Below are 25,546 nucleotides of genomic sequence, written 5' to 3' on the forward strand. Positions count from 1 at the left end.
TGATACAACTGTTTGTATTATATTTATAATATACAGACTTCTCCTTAAAAATAAAGGATGAAACTCTTTTCCCCCTAAGATTTCCAACAGCACTTTTAATTTTTCTTGTTACAGATTATAATTCTCAACTCTCGTATTTTGAAATTTTATTTGAGTCTTGTGAAACCAATGAAGTGAAAAGTCTTATATAAATTGAATATGTATAATATATATTAATACACAGATGCAGTAATGAAAGTCATTCTTTGAGCTCAAACTATATCAACAGAAACAGTGTTGTTCACTCTTGCCATAATTAACTTTTTGATATTTTAATATTGAGGGTGAAAACTTTTTTTCACTTACCATTACATATCTTAAACTTACTGTGTCTACGTGTACCCTGATGTTCATCGCAGCACTGTTTACAATAGCCAGGACACGGAAGCAACCTAGATGTCCATCGGCAGACGAATGGATAAGAAAGCTGTGGTACATGTATACAATGGAGTATTACTCAGCTATTAAAAAGAACGCATTTGAATCAGTTCTAATGAGGTGGATGAAACTGGAGCCTATTATACAGAGTGAAGTAAGTCAGAAAAAAAAAACACCAATACAGTATATGAATGCATATATATGGAATTTAGAAAGATGGTAATGATTACTCTATATGCTAGACAGCAAAAGAGACACAGATATAAAGAACAGACTTTTGGACTCTGTGGGAGAAGGCAAGGGTGGGATGATTTGAGAGAATAGCATTGAAACATGTATATTATCATATGTGAAATAGATTGCCAGTCCACGTTCGATGCATGAGACAGGGTTCTCAGGGCTGGTGCACTGGGATGACCCTGAGGGATGGGATGGGGAGGGAGGGTCAGGATGGGGAACACATGTACACCCATGGCTGCTTCATGTGAATGTATGGCAAAAACCACCACGATATTGTAAAGTAATTAGCCTCCAATTAAAATAAAGAATAATAATTTTTATAAAAAAGAGGGAAGAAGGGGAAAAAAAACTTACGTGTCTAGATTGTTAAGAAATTCTTAATAAATCATTAAATAAATGAACCAAAATATTAACATAAAACAAGTTAGACATAAATACAGGGGGACAAAACTAATCAGTTTCAAGTGTTTGTTATTATTCACTTAAAATATCCAAAGCAGCATTTCCTGAACATGTATGTCTTGTTATAGGAATTTGGTTAATAAATGAGGCATCACAAATTAAAAGAGGAATGGAACATTCAACAGATTCTGCTGGGATAACTAGATGCCTACCCCCATGCCATATGAAAAATCAGCCCTGTGTGACATGTAAAAATTACAACTACAAAAAAATACAGTTAAAGATTAAACCTTTGACTTGGGAATGAGAGTTGACATTAAGCTCAAAGGACAGAAATCATGAGGGAAACAATGAATAGATTTGATCACAATAAAATTAGTTGCTTATATAAAAAGGGTAGACAGACAAGGAAAAATATCACTAAGGTAAGCAAATTGCTCTAAGAGTTTATCCAAAGTTAAAGCAAATTGGTCTGTGGAATATTTATAGTAATTGTCCCTAGAAACACAGAGGTGACAAAATTGGAAAAACAGTAAAGGAAAGATAATCAGACTATGTTAACTGGCCCATGCAGAGAACAAATTATATAATGTACACCCTATTGATTTTCAGTTTTAGAACCAACTTGTAGAAAAAACAAGAGGGCTTTGTTACAGAATGCAGATGTTAACTTTGGAAATGGAAATGTATAGTTTACAGATGTTGCGATGTAAAAACAGAAGTAGGGTGCCTTTATCATCTCACAAAGTGTGAAAGCGAAAGCGAAGTCGCTCAGTTGTGTCTGACTCTTAGCGACCCTATGGACTGCAGCCTACCAGGCTCCTCCATCCATGGGATTTTCCAGGCAGGAGTACTGGAGTGGGGTGCCGTTGCCTTCTCCGACAGCCAGGGACTAGACCCCCTTTTAATTTTCTTCCAGTCCGTGTGGTAATGGCCTTGAGATGAACAATACAGAGGGACTATCACTTTTACATGGACATTTCTGGATGCACGTTTAGAAGCAGCACATTACACTAGTTGGCTGCAGTTCTCCTCTCCCTACAAATCAGTGTTTCTGCACCAGTTACGGACCCAGTGGTATTACAACAAGTTATACTAATCAGGGAACATGGCTCTCTGCAGACCTGGGGAAGATTTCCCTCCACAGTAATGAAACACCCTGGAATCTGTCCGTTTAGTAAGGAAAAAAAAATGTTATGCTTAGAAGCATTTGAGATTCTCACATCTACCTGCTTCTCAGTGTCACCTGTGAGACTCCTAAAACAAAGCCTCCAGGCTTCAAGTGAAAACCAGAAATCCCTGCAGTCTTTTCTAGGAAACCGCAGCTGCAAGGCAGACCTGGTCATAACTGGCAAACTATTGTCAACATACCGTCCCCCCTCAGACAGAAACTTTGAGACCCCTAAAAGCTGTTCTCCCCTTTATGCTTACACAGCACAAATCTGTGAACTACCTGCACAGTAAAGTTACCAATTTTTTTCTTTTCTCTTTTTATCTACTATAAGATGATGGATGCTAACTAAACTTACTACAGTATTCATTTTACAATACAGTATAAGCAAAACCATATGCTATATGCCCTCTGCTTACACAGTGGTATATATTAACTGCATCTCAGTAGAACTGGAAAAAAGTTACCAAGGAAGGGAGAATGAGGTGAGTGGTCTTTACCACAGTCAGTAGACTGTGGGATGTGGAATAGCAATTTAGAAAGGGAGAGGCAGCAACATTGCTCTATTATATAATCCTTCTACAGAATTTTATTTTCTAGTCATATGTGTATCTGTCACTTTGATATTTTTTAAAGAAAATTTTCAAATCTATACTCAGAAATAAGTAAATGAACACTTGGATATTTATAGTTGGTTTGTTATGATGGTAGGATTATGTGTGACTTTCTCTTTACATTTGTTTCAGTAATGCTCTGATGGTAAATTTGATAAATCAAGCATGACTCAAAAAAGTTGTAAGGCAATCAGGCTATGACCAAGAAGCTCTTTGAGGAAATAAAAAAAGAAATGACCTATAAATTCACTTTGTAAACAAAACTGGAAGAGACAAGACATACAGACAAAACAACTAACGATGCAAACACTTTCATTTAGCCTTTCCCAGAAGTGAGATAATAATATTGTTAAATACATCCTATTTACTTTTTTGTTTGCAGGATCTTAGTTCCCCCAGTGAAGGATCAAACCCAGGTCCTTGGCAGTGAAAGCACGGAATCCTAACCACTGGATTCCTAGGGAATTTCTGTTGCTTATTCTTTTTAACTAAACTCATTTTGACTTGTCTGTACTTTGTGTATTTGTCTAATGGTATCTAATAGTATTAATAACTAATACTGCTGCTGCTGCTGCTAAGTCGCTTCAGTTGTGTCCGACTCTGTGTGACCCCATAGACAGCAGCCCACCAGGCTCCTCCGTCCCTAGGATTCTCCAGGCAAGAACACTGGAGTGGGTTGCCATTTCCTTCTCCAATGCATGAAAGTGAAAGGTGAAAGTGAAGTCGCTCAGTCGTGTCCGACTCTTAGCGACCCCATGGACTTCAGCCTACCAGGCTCCTCCGTCCATGGGATTTTCCAGGCAAGAGTACTGGAGTGGGGTGCCATTGCCTTCTCCGAATATCTAATACTATCTAGTACTAATATCTAATACTATCTAATAATATCTAATTAGATACTAATAGTATCTAATAGTATTACTACATACCCAGATATATAAATAACTATACACTGATAGTCCATAGTTCGATTGTCTTTTCTCTTTTTGGGAGAAGAAATATGTGCTTTTCATCATATTATTTTCTGTGTTCAAAGTTAGTGTCTGGAAGCTAGATCCCTAAAGATGTTAATGTTCTTAAATTTTATAATGAGTGGACCTTTAAATTCTAGAGTATTTGGTGTGCTTTGCAGATCATACTTTTCTGACTCTGGGAGTGTATTGTATTTCTTTGATAATTTTTCCTAGATTTTCTTTGTTCTTTATGGAACTCCTGTTGATATTAATCAGATGCTAGAACTACAAAATTAATCTCTAAGTCTTCTGTATTTCATGTTTTTTCATCTTTTTGCTTATGTTTTGGTAGAATACTGTCTTTAAATCTTTTTATTTTTTAGCAATTATATTTTATTTCCAATAGCTGTCTTATTTTCTTTTGTTTTTCCAAATGTTTCTTAGTAGTGAATTTTCTACTTCACTAAAGCTTGTTTAATCCCTGGAATTTAACCTGAGAAATCATTTTTCTTTTTTTACATTAAGCATGTGTTTTCCTGCTGCTTGACATCAGAAATCTTTAGCCTTTATCAACTTTAATTTGTTATGGTATATAGAATGCTGCTGCTGCTAAGTTGCTTCAGTCGTGTCCAACTCTGTGTGACCCCATAGACGGCAGCCTACCAGGCTCCCCTCTCCCTGGGATTCTCCAGGCAAGAACACTGGAGTGGGTTGCCATTTCCTTCTCTAATGCATCAAAGTGAAAAGTGAAAAGTGAAAGTGAAGTCTCTGAGTTGTGTCTGACTCTTCGTGATCCCATGGGACTGCAGCCTACCAGGCTCCTCCGCCCATAGGATTTTCCAGGCAAGAGTACTGGAGTGGGTAGCCATTGCCTTCTCCGATACAGAATGCTGGCTTTAGTCAGATTCAGTAATCTGTTCGTTTTTGTGCCTTTCCTGCCAACCACTAGAGTCTAGTGACCTCTCCTCTATCTGTTCATTGAGGCCTTCTCTCAAGTGAGTGCCTAGTCACTTTTCTCAGTTGTGTCCAACTCTCTGCGTCTCCATGGACTGTGTATCCTGTCAGGCTCCTCTGTCCAGGTAATTTTCCAGGCAAGAATACTGGAGTGGGTTGCCATTTCCTATTCTGGGGATCTTCCTGACTGGAATTGAATCTGTGTTTCTCCAGTCTCCTGCATTGAGAGGTGGATTGTTAACCACTAGTGCCACCTGAAAAGGCATAGGTTAAGATGTGAATAATAAAGCTTAGATTTTCTTCGCTTGAATTCTTTGCATTTTAAAGCTTTGCAGAGTCAAAGGTTGTGGCCCAAACTAAAGAAGCTCAAAATGTAGAATGTCAGGCATCAGCTGTACAAATAAAGGTTTGGGAATAGTGGTGATGTTAGAGAGTAAAGATGAAGAGTGGTCCTGATTTCATACTGGGTACATGACCCGTCCAGCCCATCTGTCCGTTAGGGTCTTGGGTAGAGTAGTGATTGTTTTCTGATTTAATTTTTCATCATTGATAATACAGGGCAGCAGCACTGGACAGAAGTTCACCCCTTCTTTACACTTTACACCCCTGGCTTTACATTTTGTGCTGTATAATCTCTTTACTAGTCCCCTAACTGGGGAGAAGAGAGCATTTCATTTTGTTTTGTGTACTCTATTGATTTTAAACTATGTTTAAAATGGCCATGTTAAAAATTTCAGTCACACACCAGTGTGCGTGATGCTGTGGTCAGCACTTAACGTTCAGTGTCGGCTTTAGATTTCCCTGCCATGCCTCATGCAGAACCGGGAACCTAGTACCTCCTTAGGAAAAGCCCAGAATAGACTTGTATTATGTCCCACGATGCTGGTGGTGAGGAAAAGTGCTCTTTTACTATCCGACCAGCAGAGAGCTCAGCCTCGGGGTCAGACAAATGTGAGCAATCAGACAGCTGTGTGTGGCTGTGGTCACCTTGAAAATGCTGGTGCTGGGAAGCAGCTTTGCCTGCATCCCGGCTTGGTCCCCGAGGCAGCTCTGAGCTGGTGGTCCTTCCTTTCCCGAACCAGGGCAGTGCTTTGCTCTGCCCGCTGCCGGGAATGACAGCTACTGAGGGTGTGGGGGCGGCGGGAACCGTCCCCTGGGGCGGAGCCGGAGGTTGGCTTCCTGGGATCCCAGGGACTGGGATAAGCAGATAGGACAGCGTCCCTGCTGCTGAGAACTTGTGCTGATCGCATCCAAGTGAGTGTGGGGCGTGCCTGCGTGGTGGGCTGGCGCTGCTGTACTCTTAGGGTTCTCCCTTTAGAATCGCGGTTCCTAATCACTTTAAATCACGTTGGTTTCCGACTCAAGTTTTTACTTGAAGTTTCAGGGGATTTATCTGTGCTGTGCTTAGGCGTGTGCTTAGATTTCTCTACCTGTGTAAAATCCATCCATAGACACAGCAAAAAGGCCAGGGAACCAAAGATTAAATGACTCCTGCTTTAGAGACAGTTGGTGGTTCCCTGAGGAATTTCTTGTAAGGAGAGGACTTCGGGGGATGGGGGCGGGCAATAAGGTGAATGTGTGCTGGAACACTACGGATGCTTGAAATTGAAATGAGCAAATGATTTGTCCTAGAGTTTGGGGTTTGGCAATTTAGGTTAATCCTTTAAGTGCTTCATTAATTGTTTGGCTATAATTTAGGAATTGCCAAATTGTCATAGTAGGGCATTGAAATCTACTTCTCTGTGGGGGATTTTGCATGTAAGAATTCCTTGGAAAAGGTTTTGTTTTTTGTTTTTTCCCTTTTATCAGTGTTTTCTGGATTTGGAATCGTGTTTTTGTAGAATTCTTTTTCAGCATTCAAGAACAAAGCCCAATATTTTCTTTCCTGTGTATATGAATTTATTATCCCAAAGTCTTGGCTATCTCTATTTAACCTGATTTTCTTCTTAGTTTTGGCAGAGGTTCACCATGTGAGGGATATATTCTCAACAGATACAAAAACAGTTTAAAATACTCAAAAACTTTTATGTATAGGAAGAGACATGCCTGTATAACAAGGTGGGTATGCTGCTTCATATTAAAGAACTAGTTGGAGTAGCCTTAACATTGGTCTTATTTGATGACTTGGGTGGTACCTAGCACTATCAGTGATCTGGTTTATCCTTCAGTTTGCTTTTACATAAAAGACAATAGCTGGAGGTTTCTTCATCCAGTGTGCATCCAGTGAAGATGCTACAGTCAGTGCATGCAGTTACAGTAAAATACTTTTAAAAGAGGCAGCCCCGTGAAAGAATGCAGAGTATCATAGCCATATGCTGGTGCCCTTATATTTTAATGTTCATTTTACTCTAATACAAAAAATCCCCTACATACAAAGAAATTCTATTCCAAGAGCACATTTATAAGTCTGATTTGCTTGTAAATCCAACAGAGTTAGCCTAGGTACCCAAGCAGAACAATCGGCTACAGAGGACTGTACTGTATTGGTTTATAATACTTATCACACAAATAATACATTAAAAAACAAAATTAAAACATTTTTAGTCTTACAGTGCAGTACCTTGAAGAGTATAGTAGTACAGTGCAGAAGCTAGCATACAGGAGCTGGCACTGAGTGAACAGGCAAGAAGAGTTACTGACTGGAAGAGGGAAGGGAGATGGGAAATGAGAGACCTGAAGGATCATCAGCAATAGGAAACAGAGGGCAAGCTGCAGTTTCACTCATGCCTAATGTTGATGGAACGCATGTTTGCATCCTTCAGAGTTAACAATGTGAAGGTTTGTATTAGGGGACATACTGTATTGAATTAGCTGATATATCAATGATCAATAAAAAGTTTTTTCCTGAGAAGCAGGGATCACATTTGCAACTACAGTGTTTTAGTTGCTTATAAATATCACAGGGATATGAGTGACACTTGTTAATTGACCATTTATCATCTCACTATATCTTCATCTATTAATTGTTTCATCAGTTTTAGGATATTCTGCCACTTGAGATTTTTCATTATAATCTACAGATGCTAATCAGCTAATGTATTTGTGTTAGTTAAATGGCAGGTTCTGACAGTTTTATCTTACCATGTTTGTTCTTCAAGTGGATTATCTTACTATGTTACCAGTTGTATGGGATGATTGAAAGTTTGATTTCAATAATTTATTTCAGTTCTATAGACAGAATTGTTACTGCTGTAGTGCCACAAATTAAAACCATCGTTTGAAGTATAGAATGTTTTGGTGCCAAAATCAGTACAGTTCAGTTCAGTCACTCAGTTGTGTCTGACTCTTTGCAGCCTCATGGACTATAGCATGCCAGGCTTCCATGTCCATCACCACCGCCCAGAGCTTACTCAAACTCATGTCCGTTGAGTCAGTGATTTCATCCAACCATCTCAACCTCTGTCATCCCCTTCTCCTCCTGCCTTCTATCTTTGCCAGCATCAGAGTCTTTTCAGATGAGTCAGTCCTTTGAGTCAGGTGGCCAGAGTATTGGAGTTTCAGTTACAGTATCAATCCTTCCAATGAATCAGGACTGATTTCCTTTAGGATGGACTGGTTGGATCTCCTTGCAGTCCAAGGGACTCTCAAGAGTCTTCTCCAACACCACAGTTCAAAAGCATCAATTCTTCAGCACTCAGCTTTCTTTGTGGTCCAACTCTCACATCCATACATGACTACTGGAAAAACCATAGCTTTGACTAGGCAGACTTTTGTTGGCAAAGTAATATCTCTGCTTTTTAATATGCTGTTTAGGTTGATCATAGCTTTTCTTCCAAGGAGCAACTGTCTTTTAATTTCATGGCTGCATTTGCCATCTGCAGTGATTTTGGAGCCCAAGAAAATAAAGTCTCTCACTGTTTCCATTGTTTCTCCATCTATTTGCCATGAAGTGATGGGACCAGATGCCGTGATCTTAGTTTTCTGAATGTTGAGTTTTAAGCCAACTTTTCCATTCTCCTCTTTCACTTTCATCAAAAGGTTCTTTAGTTCTTCGCTTTCTGACATAAGGGTGGTGTCATCTGCATATCTGAAGTTACTGATATTTCTCCTGGCAATGTTGATTTCACCATGTGCTTCATCCAGCCCAGCATTTCACATGATGTACTCTGCATGTAAGTTAAATAAGCAGGGTGACAAACTACATCCTTAACATACTCCCTTCCTGATTTGGAACAAGTCTGTTGTTCCATGTCCAGTTCTAAATGTTGCTTCTTGACCTGCATACAGATTTCTCAGGAGGTAAGTCAGATGGTCTGGTATTCCCATCTCTTTCAGAATTTTCCACAGTTTGTTTTGATCCACACAGTCAAAGGCTTTGGCATAGTCAATAAAGCAGAAGTAGTTGTTTTTCTGAAACTCTCTTGGTTTTTTGATAATCCAATGGATGTTGAGAATTTGATCTCTGGTTCCTCTGCCTTTTCTAAATCCAGCTTGAACATCTGGAAGTTCACGGTTCACGTACTGTTGAAGCCTGCCTTGAAAAATCAGTACAGTTGATCATAATACAGATACTATGGATAAATTATGTAGCGAGAGTGATGTTACTGACATATTTAAGCTAAGTAACAACAGTCTTCTTGTAGTTTTCTCATTTCTTTATGTATTGGATAGGAAAGTGAACCCTACTCAAGTCAGAAGACTAAGATTAACCTAAGTTTGAACCTGAGCTCAACATCTTATATTTGTGTGCTTTGGGACAAGTTAACTTTTTAATCATTTTATTAGAAATATGATTTACATATTTTAAAATGCACAAACCTTTAGTATATGGCTTAAATTTTTATTTACATATACTTAAAACCATTGCGTGAATCAAAATGGGTAACATTTCTATTACCCTCTTGCCCCTTTACATTCGACCCCTTTGCCCAGAGGTAACCACTATTATGATATTTATAACCATAAATTTATGTTTGTTCCTGAACTCTATATAAATGGAATCATAAGCTCTCTTTTTTGTTGGTTTTTTCAACATAGTATTCGTGAGATTTCTCCATGTTGTGTGTATCAGTTCTCTCTTATTGTGTGGTGTTCTGTCATATGAATATACTATAAATTGTTTTTCTAATTTCTTGTTGATGGGCATTTGAGTTGTTCCCCGTTTTTTACTATTGTAAATAAAGCTCCTAAGTATATTCTGTAAGTCTTTGGTGAACACAGCTCTCAGTTCTCACAGGTGTGTACGTAGGAGTGAAATTGCTGGATCACAGGGTAGGTATACGTTTAGCTTTCTTAGTAACAGCAAGAGTTTTCCAAAGTAGTTGAATTATTATTATTATAGCTACCAGCATTGTAGGAAGATTGTTCAATTTGCTTCACATCCTCACCATTATTTGTTATTGCCAGATTAAAAATTTTGGCCATTTACTGTGGTTTTAATTTACGTTTACCTGATGGTTAGTGATGTTGAGCACCTTTTCATGTGCCTGTTGGTCATTTGTTTTATTGTTTCTTCATCTGTTTACATGTCTACCCAATCACAGTCTTGGCAGCAATACACCTGGGAGTCATACAAGGGGGTGGAGAAGAGATGGAATCAAGGGTTGGGGTGTTATCTTACTGCTTCATGATGGCACCAAGAGTTGTGAACTGGTATATTGTTAGCCTTTTGAGTCACTGATTTTATCTACTAGGATGACACTAGCTGCTTTTTAGAAACCCCCAGAACTTCAGTGACTTAACAAGATGGAGATAGGTTTTTGCTCGCCTAACTGTCCAGGGAGGGTGCTCCTGCAAGGTAGGTATTTAGGACTCCAGGCTGCTTCTGTCGTGTGCCTCTACTATCTTTGGTACATGGTTTCCAAGGACTTTATGCTTCTCTTCATCAAGCCAGGAAAAGGGAAGGAGTGGGGCCAGGGGAGGGCAGAGGTGGACAAGAGGAAGATGTTTATGAATTAGGCAAAGAAATGGCATATAGGTCTCCTTTCCTATTCCGCCGTTGAGAACTTAGTCACATCTAACTGTAAGGAGGCTAGCAAGTGGCAGAGTGGGGCTTTGAACCCAGATATTCTGGCCCAAAAGTCTGTTTGCTGAAACTCCAGTCTAGCCCATCTCCAGCTGCTGTGTGTATGCTCAGTTGCTCAGTCGTGTCTAACTGCGATCCCGTGGACTGTAGCCCACCAGGTTCTTCTGTCCATGGAATTTTCCAGGCAAGAATACTGGAGTGGGGTGCTGTTTTCTACTTCAGGGGGTCTTCCTAACCAAGGGATCAAAACCACGTCTCTTGAGTCTCCTGCATTTGCAGGGTATTCTTTACTGCTGCCTCGCTGGTACGGGAGAGACATATGTGATCAATATATCCCAAATATGATTTCAGTATATAATCAGTATAAAAATTAAGGTATTTAAAATTTTTGTACTGAATGTTTGAAATCCAATATGTATTTTTATAATTGCTTCATATCTCAATTTGGAAGCTGTTTTCATTGGAAATACTTAGTGTTTAGATTTTATAAACTATGATTTTTCCTGTGGTCATGTATGGATGTGAGAGTTGGACTGTGAAGAAGGCTGAGCACCGAAGAATTGATGCTTTTGAACTGTGGTGTTGGAGACAACTCTTGAGAGTCCCTTGGACTGCAAGGAGATCCAACCAGTCCATTCTGAAGGAGATCAGCCCTGGGATTTCTTTGGAAGGAATGATGCTAAAGCTGAAACTCCAGTACTTTGGCCACCTCATGCGAAGAGTTGACTCATTGGAAAAGACTCTGATGCTGGGAGGGATTGGGGGCAAGAGGAGAAGGGGATGACAGAGGATGAGATGGCTGGATGGCATGGCTGACTTGATGGATGTGAGTCTGAGTGAACTCCGGGAGTCGATGATGGACAGGGAGGCCTGGCGTGCTGCGATTCATGGGGTCGCAAAGAGTTGGACACGACTGAGTGACTGATCTGATCTGATCTGACTGAATATAGTAAATTATGATTTACATACCCAATATAGATTCACATACTCAAGTTGTTTCGGATATACTTAAGTTTCCCAATAGCTAAATCAAGTCTCAAGCTTTAGATTGAGTAAAATAAAATTTTAAAAATTCAATTTCTCAGTTGTACTAACTGTGTTTCAAGTGCTCAGTAGCCACATGTGGTTAGTGGCTAAAACTCTCTTAGCAACAGTGCAATTCTAAAGTCTAGACTAAATTCAGACTGTAAGCTCTAGGAAGGCAGAGACTTCAGCCTGGCACTGAGAAAGTGCTAAAGAAATATTTATGGTTTGAAAATAATGTCATCCTATTCTGAAGTTGGTAAGAGTTGAAAGTGAGGTTTAATAAATAATTTGAGTAGCTGGGAGGAAGCCAGACTTCCAAAGCCAAGTTTTGTCTCAAAAATTTAATTATTCTTAATAAGCATTTAGTGTATGCTTATTATATATAAATATAGCATTTATTTTTATTTATATATTATATAATATACATGTTTTTAAATATATATTTTATATATTATATATAATATATTTTAATTATATATAATATATAAATATATATTCCCTTCTGGAGAAGGGAATGGCAATCCACTCCAGTATTCTTTTTTTTTTTTTTTTTTCACTCCAGTATTCTTGCCTGGAGAATTCCATAGACAGAGAAGCCTGGTGGGCTACAGTCAGTGGGGTCTCAAAGAGTCAGACATGACTGAGTGACTAACATAAATACAGCATTTATTTATATATAGCATTTATTATTATTAAATATAGCATTTATACATGCAGTGATTTAGGCTACAATGGCTATACGTTTTTGGAGGATGTCTTTTTCTACTCCACTGGCTGGCAGCTCTGGTCAAATTGCATGTTAATAGGCACATAGTGGATTAGCTAAACAACTATGGAGGAAAATGTTCAAAGTTGATTTTTCTGCGATTCATTGGTTTGAATTTGGGGAATAGAAACTAAAGGAAAATGAGGTTAAAACAAGGTTCAAATTCTGAAAAATCATACGTCCTATTTCATGTTGCTCTGCAGAGGAAACTATTTTGTTGTGTTACAGAGGCATACACATGTAATTTAACAACAACAACAAAAAATGTTTTTTGAAAAAAAAAACATGAAAAAAGAACTATATTCTTTGAGAATAGGAGTTTTATATATTAACATCCATATGTTTTTCCCACTAATTATCCAGACTTTACTAGTTCAGTGCTCTACTCAAGTCACACTTCATTTGCAAAATCTTCCTTGGTTACTGTACTTAATAGTGCTTCCTCCCATCCCATAACTCATAGACTCAAATATTTTGTTATCCAAATATATATATACAGTGTTGTGAATTGTTTCTCATTTGACTCACGTCATGTCATGTCTAGCCATCTCAACTCAGTCATCTCAGTATTTAACAAGTAACAGTTGCTCAACATGTGCTTGAGTACACCCAAAAATGACAAATGGAAATCCTGACTGACAGACTTCTTAAGGACCTCTGACTGTTCTCATGCTTTGAGTTCAAATTGCTTTTCTGCATTCTGCTTGACTTGAATAGTGAGAACAGTTCAGCTGAGCTGGAGAGAGCTAACTGCCCAGTGTTGGAGTACTGCATTAAACAGGTCAAAATGAAAGTGAGTCAAGTCTTTAACCACTTATGGCATTTGTATAGACAGGGGTCTGAACTAAAAGACTCCCTCTGTTCCACTTCTTCCTGTGGAATGGCCTCCTTGTTGAGGGTTGGATGGATCAGCACAGATGTTGGGGGTTGTCTCACTGTTTAGGGAGCCCTGAACAAAAGGCAACTGCAGACTTATGGACCCAGAGGCTGGGAAAAGGAAGAAGGAAAGGCTAGGAGTGGGAAAGTACAGAGTCAGGGTCTAGGAAATTGTCTTCTAGTTTTTTCCCATAAGAAGACTTCCAAATAGAGGTGCCTGGGCCAGAAATGCAGATGTGTATAACAGCACCACCATCCAGGGGGACCTGAATCCTTGTCTGCAACAACTTTCAGAGATGGTAATGCATTGTGTTTTGATTTTGTATCAAATCTGATATGGGGAGGAAACCTTTGATGTGAAGTCCACCAAGGAAAGTCTTTGTAATTGCTTATGGTCAGGCCTAAAAAATTGGTGTTTTCTTGGCTGGGACATGGACTTCTTATTTATGAAATCTGTCCTCAGGACCTCAAACTACCCTTATCTCTCTAGGGTGGACATTTCCCAACATTTTAATATCTTTGAAATCAAGATGTATTTTATAATTGATGTCATCCAGATAACAGTTGTGATCTAATTGATGCTTTGGGATAAAAATCCAAAAAGTACCAGCATACTCAGCCCTAAAAAGGAATGAATTTGAGTCAGTTGTAGTGAAGTGGGTGAAATTAGAGTGAAGTCAGAAAGAGAAAAACAAATGTCATTTATTAGTTCATGGAATCTAGAAAAAAGGCACGGAAGAACTTATTTGCAGGGAAGGAATGGAGCACAGAGCTAGAGAATGGACTGTGGCCATGGGGAAAGTAAGGGTGGGAAGAATTGAGAAAGTAGTGTTGACATATATACACTATCACATAGTGAGAAGTTACTGGATAGCACAGAAAGCCCAGCCTGGCCCTCTGTGATGACCTAGAGGAGTGAGATGCGGGAAGGGAGGGAAATATATATGTGTGTGTATGGTTTGTGTATGTGGTTTAGTCACTAAGTTGTGCCTGACTCTTGTGACCCCATGGACTGTAGGCTCCTCTGTCAATGGGATTTTTCAGTCAAGAATACTGGAGTGGGTTGCCATTTCCTTCTCCAGGGGATCTTTCCAACCTAGGGATCGAACCCGAGTTTCCTGTGTTGCAGGTGGTCTCCTGCATTGCAGGCAGATTCTTTATCGACTGAGCCACCAGGGAAGCCCATGTATTTGTGTGTGTGTGTGTGTGTATCAGTTCAGTTCAGTCGCTCAGTTGTGTCCGACTCTTTGTGACCCCGTGAATCGCAGCACGCCAGGCCTCCCTGTCCATCACAAACTCCTGGAGTTCACTCAAACTCACGTCCATTGAGTCAGTGATGCCATCAGCCATCTCATCCTCTGTCGTCCCCTTCTCCTCTTGCCCCCAATCCCTCCCAGCATCAGAGTCTTTTCCAATGAGTCAACTCTTCATATGAGGTGGCCAAAGTACTGGAGTTTCAGCTTTAGCATCATTCCTTCCAAAGAAATCCCAGGGCTGATTTCCTTCAGAATGACCTTTTCACATCATTGTTTGGCAGAAACCAGCACAACATTGTAGAGCAATTTTCTTCCAATTAAAAAATAAAAGTACTAGCAGATGGAGAGCAAGAAAGCCAAGTAGGAGAATGTGGAGCTCACCTCCCCTGATGAACACATAAAAATACATCTACAGGTGAAGCAATTCTCACAGAAAAACTGGAGACTGGCAGACATATAACCAAGGCTGTTAGATCCAAACTGAGTTGCATAGGAAGGGAAGAGAAGGGGTCAGGTCAGGACCTTTGCCCCTGGGAGAAAGCACAAAAGAGGAGCAGGATTCTGTGGGCTTGGAGAGCCTCCCTGATGAGGAAACAGTTTGAACCATACATTGGGTGTCTCAATCCCGGGGTCTGACACTGAAAAGACAAGTCCCTTTAGTTGGTGTGAAAATCAGTGAAACTAACACTGTTAGGAACCTAGGCTTCATTCATGAAGAACATGCACATGCTTGCTTACTCCTGAAACAAGGCAGAGGATGCAGATTGAGGCTGCCTGGAACTTAGTCTGGTTTCCCTCAACCACCCCAGTGCATGCCTCAGTCCATGCCAAGCACCCAAGCACCAAAGAATCCAGAACATTAGTAATAAGAATGCTGACTGAACTAAGGAAAAGAATAGATGGACACAATTTTAATAAGGAACTAGAAAATGAATAAAAGAGCCAGTCAGAACTGAAGAATACAGTAGCAAATGAAAAACACACTTGAAGGAGTAAACAGCAGACCAAGGATACAGAAGAACACAAGTGATCCAGAAGACAGAATAAGGGAAATCATGCAATCAGAACAGGAAAAAAAGGGTGGTTCAGGTGGTGAAGAGTCCACCCACAGTGCAGGAGACTCAGGTTCGATCCCTGGGGAAGGAAATAGCTACCCACTCCAGTATTCTTGCCTAGAGAATTCCACAGACAGAGGAGCCTGGGGGCTACAGTCCATGGGGTTGCATAGACTCGGGCACGACTGAACAACACACACACACATACAAGAAAACAGAAGAACACAAGTGATCTGGAAGACAGCATAAGGGAAATCACCAAGCAGAACAGGAAAAAGAAAAAAAAGGGAACAATTAGGGGACCTGTTGGAAAATAGCAAGTATACTAATATTTACATTATGGGCATCCTAGAAGAAGAGAGAGAAAAATGTGTTGAAAATGTAATTTGACTCAATTGTGGCTTAAAAATGTCTGAATCTGGAGAAGGAAACATATCTAGGTATGAGAGTCACAGTGAGTTCCCTAAAATTTATGAACTCAAAGAGACCCATACCAAGATAAAATAGCAAAATTTAGAATTTTAAAGGCAGCAAGAACAGACTCATGTAAAAGGGAATTCCCATGGTCATCAGCTGATTCTTCTGCAGAAACTTTGTAAGCCAGAATGAAGTGGCATGGTTTATTTAAAGTATTAAACGGGGAAAAACCTACAATTTAGGATAATCTGCCTGGCAAGATTATAATTCAGAGTTGGAGGAGAAATAACTTCTCAGACAAGTAAAAGTGAAAAGAATTCATCAATGCCACACCAACCCTAAAAGAAATGTTAAAGGATTTTCTATAGGTGGAAAGAAAAGGCTGCAAGAAGAACTTACAGGCAAGGAAAAATCCAATTAATAAAGGCAAATATATAGTAAAGATTGTGAATCAACCACTTAAGTAAGCTTGTGTAAAGATTAAAGATTTAATTAAAGAATTAAATTCTAAAATCAACCATAACTATAATAAACAGTTAAGGGATAAACATGAAGATGTAAAATATGACATCAGAAATACAAAAATGCAGGGGAGAGGAGTAAAAAAATGTAAATCTTTTAGAATGTGTATGAACTAAATGACTACCAGTTTAAAACAATAGATACAGGCCAACATATGTGAACCCCATGGAAACTACAAATCAAAAACCTACAATAGATATGCAAAAAAGAGAGAGAAAAGGACGTAAGCATACCGCTGAAGCAATCAAACCATGAGAAAAGAATCTAAAGGAAGAAGAAAACAGAATAACTGCAAAAACAACCAGAAAACAAGTAACAAAGTCGCAGTAAGTGTATTTAAATGTCAATAGACCAAATGCTCCAATCAAAAGACAGGGTGTCTAATTGGATAAAAAATAAGACCCCAAAGCTAAAGACACACATGGAATGAAAGTGAGGTGATGGAAAAGAATACTTCCTGAAAATAAAAATAGCAAGAAAGCTGGGGTAGCAATACTCATATAAAACAAAATAGGCTTTAAAACAAAGACTGTAACAAAAGACAAGGCCATTATATAATAATAAAAGGATCAATACAATAAGAGGATATAACATTTGTTAATGTGTGTGTACCTTATATAGGAGCATCTAAATATATAAAGCAAATATTAACAGACATAAAGGGAGAAATTGACATTGATAATAGGTGACTTTAACACCCCCATTTACACTGGTGGACAGATCATCCAGACAGAAAATAAGGAAACAGTAGTAGTAAATGATACATTAGATCAGTTGTGCTGAATAGATATGTATAGGACATTCCATCCAAAACCAGCAGAATACACATTCTTTTCAAGTGTATATAGAACATTCTCTAGGGTAGATCATATGCTAGGCCACAAGTTTCAACAAATTTAAGGGGATAGAAATTACATCAAGCATCATTTTTGACCACAATAGTATGAAACTAGAAATCAACTGCATTTTTAAAAATGGGGAAAAAAACCCGAACACATAGAGACTAAACAATAAGCTACTAAAAAACCAGTAGCTTAAAAAACCAGAGTCAACAAAGAAATAAAAAAGGAAATCAGAAATTACCTTGAGACAAAAATACAACTTTCCAAAATCTATGAAAGTGAAAGTGTTAGTCGCTCCGTCACTTTGCACTCTTTGCAACCCCATGGACTGTAGCCCACCAGGCTCCTCTGTCCATACAGTTCTCCAGGCAAGAATACTGGAATGGGTAACCATTCCCTTCTGAAGGGATCTTCCCAACCCAGGGACCGAACCCAAGTCTCTTGAATTGCAGGCAGATTCTTTACCACCTGAGTCACCAGAGAAGCCCAAAATCTATGGGACACAGCAAAAACATATCCAGAAGAGAAGTTTATAGCAATGCAGACCAACCTCAGGAGACATGAAAAGTCTCAAACAACCTAACCTACTATCTATAGGAATTAGAAGAACAAAGCCTGAAGTCAGTAGAAGGAAGAAATAGTAAAGATCAATCAGGAAATGAAATAGAGCCCCTCTAAAGGAAAAAACCAATAGAAAAGATTGATGAAGGTATGAATTGTTTTTTGAAGAAATGAAAAACAGAATTGATTAGGCTTTAGCCAGTTGCCATGTCAGGCTCTTAAACATCTCTACCAGAAATATGTTATTTTTATAATTTTTCCATTTATTTTCAATGTACTGCTAAAACGTTCCTTTCTCTTACTTTCTGGGATCCATTTCCCTTAGGGCACAATTAATGGCTCCTCTTTCCCATTTCCTGTAGCACTTTATACACACCTTTAACAGCACTTGCCACTTTGTTTTATAGTGCCTTGTTTATCCTTGCCTGGAGAATCACATGGACAGACGAGCCTGGTGGGCTACAGTCCACAGGGTCACACGGAGTCGGACACGACTGGAGCGACTTGGCACAGCACAGCACACAGCACCTTTGTTTATGAGTCTGTTTTCCCACCTAAGTTGTGAATTTTTCCTAGCTGGGACCTCTGCTTTCCTCACCCTTGTTTCCACACTCTCAAGCATAAGATCTGACACTGACTTTTGTTTGCGGAGTTGAGTTGAAAGGCTGGAATGTGTAGATTTCATCTCTCCTCCTCCAAACTCAATGTTACTTTCTCCCAGTGTATTAATTAGCCATTCTAGCCAGCACTGTCTCCTACTGTGCTCTGTCCCATGCTTTCTGTCATATGCTCAGATTGACTTTAGCCCCTATCAGTAAACTCCTGCTGCCATAGCTTCAGTGGTCCCTAAAAGTCCAAGTTGCCCTCTTCCTTCAGTTGACATTTATCTTCTCTGTTGCATGTGTTACTTGTGGTAATCATGTTTTATAAAGGCACCGTGGACACAGAGTTAGTGAACACTGAACACCTCTCCCTCATGGAAACGCAGGGTTCAGTTCCTGTGAACCTCTGCTCACGACATTCGTGCCAGATATTCAGCACATAACCAGGTTGTATATGTGTTTCCGTCTAAAGGCACCTAGTTCAGTGTATATTGTTGGTGCATCAACCTCGAAGTCACAGCCAACAGCAGTGTAACTCACACCTGAACAAAGCTTGTCTAACACACGTATGACCTTCTGCTTAGGACCACTAGACAGCACTTGAGCACTATGCTTGAGGGCCATTTTAAATGGCAAAATCGCCATCAGAAAGCACACGAAAATGTGAAAACGGTGGCACTGAACAGATCATGAAAAGAATGTTTGTATAGTACAAGAGCAGTGTTACTTATTCAACCTCCGCATGGAATGTATGCTTCTTGCCACTGCTCACGTCTGTGAATGACCATGACATAGCTCAAGTACTGATTTTGGGGACACAGTGAATTTTAGAGAGTTGGTGAATTTGCAAATATGAATCTATGGGTAATGAGGATGGATTGTGCCCCCGTAGTGTCTCATCTTCTGAAATTATGAGATTCACGCCACACATCTTGCTTCTTGGTGGCCTCCCTTTTAGGTGTTTTTAGGTTTCAACTCTCTCATGTTTCTTAATTCAGCTGCCACTTGACTCACTTCTCATACTCCAAAACTTTTTGACCTCTCTTATTGCCATGTTTTGTTGTCTCTTCTCCCATTTGTTATGTTTTGTGTGACTTTGTAGCTTTCCTCTACATTTACCATAATTTTCATGGAGTTATCTGATAGAGCAGAGAGAAATGTATATATCCAATCAACCATGGAGTCAGAATTTTATTGTATAGCATCATTAGTCAGGTGTTATATGTATAATAAGTTTACTAAGTATTTGTTGAATAAATTAAAGAACTATTTTTATGCAAAAATTTACCTGTCCTAGATAGTACATTAAAATGGGATTTTTTAGTACCTCATAGTTTACTAGGTAAAAAAAAACAAAACAAAAAACTTTCTCCTCCTTACTTTTGCTAAACTTTCCTACTTAGTAGAACATTGCCTAAGGAAGATGGGAAATAAATTTAAATTAAGACATATATGGGGACATCCCTGGTGGCACAGTGGATAGGAACACCACCAATGCAAGGACATGGGTTCGATCCATGGTCCAGAAAGATTCCACATACCTCAGAGCAATTCAGCCCATAAGCTGCAACTCCTGAGCCTGTCTGCTTCAACTACTGAAGCCCAAGTGCCTTTGCTCTGCAATAAGAGAAGCCACTGCAATGAGAAGGAGTAGCCCTGCAACAAGGAGTAGCCCCTTCTCATCACAACTGCAGAAAGCTCGTGCAGCAACAAAGCGCCAGCACAGCCATAAACGAATAAATAATATGTTTAAAAATTATTAAATAAAAAAACATTCAGCTGGAGAGCGTATCTTATTTTAAAGCTTAGGTTGAGTTTCTTTCCTTTTGCATCATAATTTTTTTCCGTATAGAAGAGATTTCTTTATGATTTTGTCAATTACAAAAAGTTATAAAATTGTAATGCCTAAAGTGATCCCAGAAACCATCAGATTTCACCTTTGAGTTATAGGATACCGAGAGTCAGGCTGTCTTGGTTCAGTTCCTGGCTCTACTGTTTGCTTTGGACAAGTGTCTTTTTCTGGCCTCTGTGTCCTCATCTATAAGATGAGAGGAAAAATATTACTGATGTCATAGAATTGTTGTGAAGATTGAGATAATTTCAAGTTCGTCGTACTGTGACTGACACGTGGTAAGATCTCCATATATATTTAATTATCATATTAAGCCTCTTAATTAGTAATTTAGCTGGCTTCCAGCCCCCCAGTTTAGTATACTTAATATTGGGTTGGTCAAAACGTTTGTTTTTCTGCAATACTGGATGAAAAACCCAAATGAACTTTTTGGCCACCCCAACACATGCTTAGGAATTATAAATCTCTTTCCAAGTTAGCGACCATTATTTTCTCTCCATCTCCTTCTTTTAAACTTTATAATTGCATGATGATGTATTTCTGAAGCTAAACATACTCTTCGCATTTCACCCATTACAAATGCAGGTGGCATCTGTAAGGACTTCCTGTATAGAACATTTTAAGTTTAGCCATTCCTTTTAGTTGTTCATGGCACTTTCAGATGGCACTTTTTCCTGTAAAGTTGAGTGGTCGCACAGAAGCAGATTTTTTTAAAGCTACAATAATGCACTCCACTTCCCAGCATAAGTGGGTTAAGTGCCACCCTGGCTTGGGCTGGGCTTAAAAGCAAAGGAAAAGCCCTTGGACCAGAGAGGAAACACTTGCATAACTGTGTTGATAAATTACAAACCACGCTCCTTGCTCTCACTTGTGCTGTGGAAGACAGAGCACCTTTGATGTGGATCTTTTTAAACAGCAGAACCTCTGTGGGATAGCACCCCACACAGGAAGGTGAGTATCAGGCCACAGAACCTGATAATGCAAAAACTTGCGATTTGGTCCCTTCTTCTATTATATGAGGGTTTATTTCTGCTTTCTTCAATAAAGTTGTTGGTCAGAACTCGCTGCATGACTTACTCTGTAGTTAGACTGGTTATTGATGGTACAAGGAATCTAATTTTCTGGCAGTAAATCTTTTTAAAATGCTGGCTCTAGGGTAGGAGATGGTGGAGGACAACGATCAGGGGCTGGGGAAAATATAGGAACGTTAAAGGTTTATCTTTCTGGGAACTTGAGGCTGTAGAAAATTAGACCTAGGAGATTCAGAAGAAAATCCCTGTGTGTAATGGCATTTTGTGGCAGGAGAACTGAGAGAGAGTAAATCACTAATAACTACTGATTGATTTTGATGGAAAGAATCTAGGCTTCAGAATAAGACAAGCATAGGTTTGAATCCGGCTATGGGGTCGCAATGAGTCGGACACAACTGAGCGACTGAACGGAAAAGGAAAGTGAAGTCACTTACAAACTATGGGAGTTTCGGACTGATTACGTGATACTGTGAGCCACAACATCCATATCTGTAAAGCAGGGGTAATAATACCAACTCTGCAGGGATTTTAGGAAATACAGATGTAATTTATGTAATGCAATTAGGACTTTGTAGACTCTTACTATTGCATCATACTTGTGTTTTTACCAGTCTTGCTGCTGGCAGTCTCAAAGTATTCATTGTGTGAAAGCAGCCTGAACCTCAAATGGGTTTATACTCTGAAACTGAATGCAGTTTCCTGAGAACTCTTTTTAAAAATAATTGAGATATAATTAACTTACTAGCTTCAGGTATACAACATACTGATTGAATATCTGTATGTAGTGTGACATGATCACCACATTAAGTCTAGTTAAGGTAACATATATGGTGGCACTAATGGTAAAGAACATGCCAGCCAGTGCAGGAGACGTAAGAGATGTGGGTTCTATCCCTAGGTTGGGAAGATCCCCTGGAGGAGAGTGTGGCAACCCAATATTCTTGACTGGAGAATCCCCATGGATAGAGGAGCCTGACAGGCCCCAGTCCACAGAGTTGCAAAGAGTTGGCCACGACCGAGGCGGCTTAGCGTGCACACATATCACTATACATAGACAAAACTTTTCTCTTGTAATGAGAGCTTTTAAGGTCTACTGCCATGAAAGTGAAAGTTGCTCAGTCGTCTCCAACTCTTAGATACACCATGGACTACAGAGTCCATGGAATTCTCCAGGCCAGAATACTGGAGTGGGTAGCTGTTCCCGTCTCCAGGGGATCTTCCCAACCTAGGGATCGAACCCAGGTTTTCCACATTGCAGGCGGATTCTTTACCAGCTGAGCCACAAGGGAAGTCCATACATAGTTACAAAACTTTTCTCTTGTGATGAGAGCTTTTAAGGTCTACTGGCCATAGCAACTTTCAAATACACAGTACAGTATTATTAACTAATATTAATATGTTAGTCACCATGCTGATAGCTCTTAATCTCATCTTGGATAAGGTACATAAGCATTTCCTCACCCAAAAAGAAAAGATACAGTTAGTTTACTAGGCTGAAATTGCCAATATTTGACTGTTTTAGACTTATGAAAATAGCAATTTTGTATAATTCAACCTAAAAGTATGTTGCTATCCCTAGAATTTACTTATTTGTCCATCCTTTAAAAACCCAATCCCATACTCTGCAAAGTTTGTGGCACAGAATGGGTATCAACACACATTAACTGAGTAAATGTATGAATGAATGAATGAAAGCAGGGTCATATAGCAATATATTTGTGTGCACGCGAAATCAGGTAAAACAGCCTCCAGGACACAGCCTTGAGTGGGAACTGAAGCTCCAAAGGACAGCCTGTGTGTGGGGTGGTGGAGGTGTTTGTGTGTGTGTAATGGGAGATTTCTAGAGAGTAAAACAGCCGTGCTATTGCTTCTACTTGGGTGATAGGAGACAGAATGTGGAGAGGAAGGGATAGTTTAACATCAGCTGGCAAGAGCCGTGTCTCTTCCTTTGTGTTCTTGTCTCCAGCCGCTGCTGTAGCCAGCAATAATTGGTTGGTTTCACTTCCAGTCATTGTACTCCTAACAGTAGCTACTACTTTAAAGATAAGACACTAAAAATTACTCAAGTGGCATCACTTTATGTTCTGAGTCCTTTGGTTGAGCATGGAATATTCATAGTGTTGTTTGAGAATTCCAGAGCTCCTGTTGTATTCAAATCAGGCACCACTAATGAGAAGGTGTATATTTCTAGGAAGTGCCCCCTTAGTGGGGACAGTTACTCAAAGCTGCTGCATTTTAAAAGTTAGCGCTGATGAGCCAGGCAATGAAGGTAATAGTTGAATGGTTCTCCTGAAGAGCACAGGATAATCTTCGTGAATTTTCTATAGCCCACAGTCTTGCTGCACCCAGAATTGCTCAGATTTGGGGAGGCTGATACCTCGTGTAAGACTTCATGAGGCTGGTATGTTAAACAAAGGAGGGTAGTCTTTTCTAATTACTAGAAGGCTTACATCCTTTGTTCAGGATCTGAGCTTCTGCTAAATTATTAATAATCAGAAACAGCTTCACAGAATCAGAGCGATCGTGGAAATTTTGGGTTTTGAGATATCTTGCATCAAGGCTGTGGTGAAGTCTAATGATTGTCCTGGTATAGAGTACAGCTGACCCTTGAACAACATGGATTTTAACTGTGTGGGTCCACTTATAAGTGGTCTTGTTTTCAATAGTAGATACTGTCGTACTCCACTGTTCATGATTGGTTGACTCCAAGGTTGTAGAACCTCAGATGGGGAGGAACTGTGTGTATGGACAGAAGGTATGTGAGTGGATTTCTGACTGTGTAGAGAGCCTATGCTCCTAACTTCGGCATTGCTCAAGGTCAGCTGTATGTCACTCCAGCAATGGAAAACTTCATAATTTCCTTCCATGGATGCTTAGTCACTCAGTTGTGTCCGACTCTTTGTGACCCCATGGACTGTAGCCCGCCAGGCTCCTCTGTCCATGGGATTCTCCAGGCAAGAATAGTGGAGTGGGTTGCCATTTCCTCCTCCAGGGGATCTTCCTGACCCAGGGATCGAAACTGCATCTCCCGTGTGGCTGGCAGATTCTTTACCATTGAGCCATCAGAGAAGCCCAATGAACACAGGGGAACACTGCCAACTTTTTTTTCTGTGACCTCTCCTTTTGTTCCCATAGTCTCCTTCCATTTAGGATACATTTAGTTGAATAAATTCCTGCAACTAAATGACAGTGTTAATTTTTCAGATCCAACTCTCTTGAGTTTACACCCAGGCTTCCTTGGAAGAAGTTTGGAGTAAACTCAAGTTCTTCAAACATTCTTGATTTACTCCCACAGTTAACTAGGGTCACTTCTGTGCACACATTTTGCTAGTTGAACTCTCAGTTGAACTTATTTCTAAGTTCCTGGGAGGTACCTCACATTTGTTCACTTTTACTACCAATAAGCAGTCATGAGTGGTGGTTCTCTGGTGTGTGAGGGGAAGTGGAAAAGGCACTGGAGGACAAACAGGTGTTAGGGCATTGTCATTCAACAAAGCTTATTGACTTTCCCCAGGCATGAGCTCTTTCCTCTCTTTGGACATTCTGTGCGCTCTCTGCACTATTGTAATTACAGCACTTACCAGGTGATACTTGCTATTACTATCCATGCTGTGTTGCTGCAAGTAGATTAGTGGTTCTCAACCCTTTGTTCTTCTACAGCTTTGTCCCTGGGTATAATTTAGTACTGTGAGTACTGCTGTTTTTTTGTTAAGGCTTTAAAAATTCACAAATAATAGGTGAGTATTCTCACTGTAAAGTAAAGAAGCAATAATTACAATTGATTAAAATATTTTAAGTTCAAAATATTCAATATTTAATATTGATAAGATTTTAAAATGCAAAACCCTGTATTGGAATAACAATATGAGCTTTAGCGCCTATAATTGTTTATTTATTTAATCATTGAGACTGTCAGCATCATGTCTTTAATAATGTCTTCATGACTGGGCCTCCCTCCCTTTCCAGTATGCTTTTAAAACTTGTAAAGGCATGTTTTTTGGCTAAGAACTGGAGAAAATTAAGACAA

The 25,546-nt window shown here is 39.5% G+C and overlaps 1 protein-coding gene across 1 annotated transcript in view; it reads left to right on the top strand.

Annotated features, from left to right (window-relative positions):
• The first annotated feature begins 5,791 nt into the window (after positions 1-5,791).
• IL31RA (interleukin 31 receptor A) overlaps positions 5,792-25,546 on the top strand; it is a 73,430-nt gene continuing 53,675 nt past the window's right edge. The window contains exon 1 of the mRNA XM_005887383.2: positions 5,792-6,002. The gene's annotated coding sequence lies outside the window, so the exon portion shown is untranslated. The remainder of the gene's footprint in view (positions 6,003-25,546) is intronic.

This window comes from Bos mutus, chromosome 20 (assembly GCF_027580195.1).
Source record: "Bos mutus isolate GX-2022 chromosome 20, NWIPB_WYAK_1.1, whole genome shotgun sequence".
Taxonomy (NCBI): Eukaryota; Metazoa; Chordata; class Mammalia; order Artiodactyla; family Bovidae; genus Bos; species Bos mutus.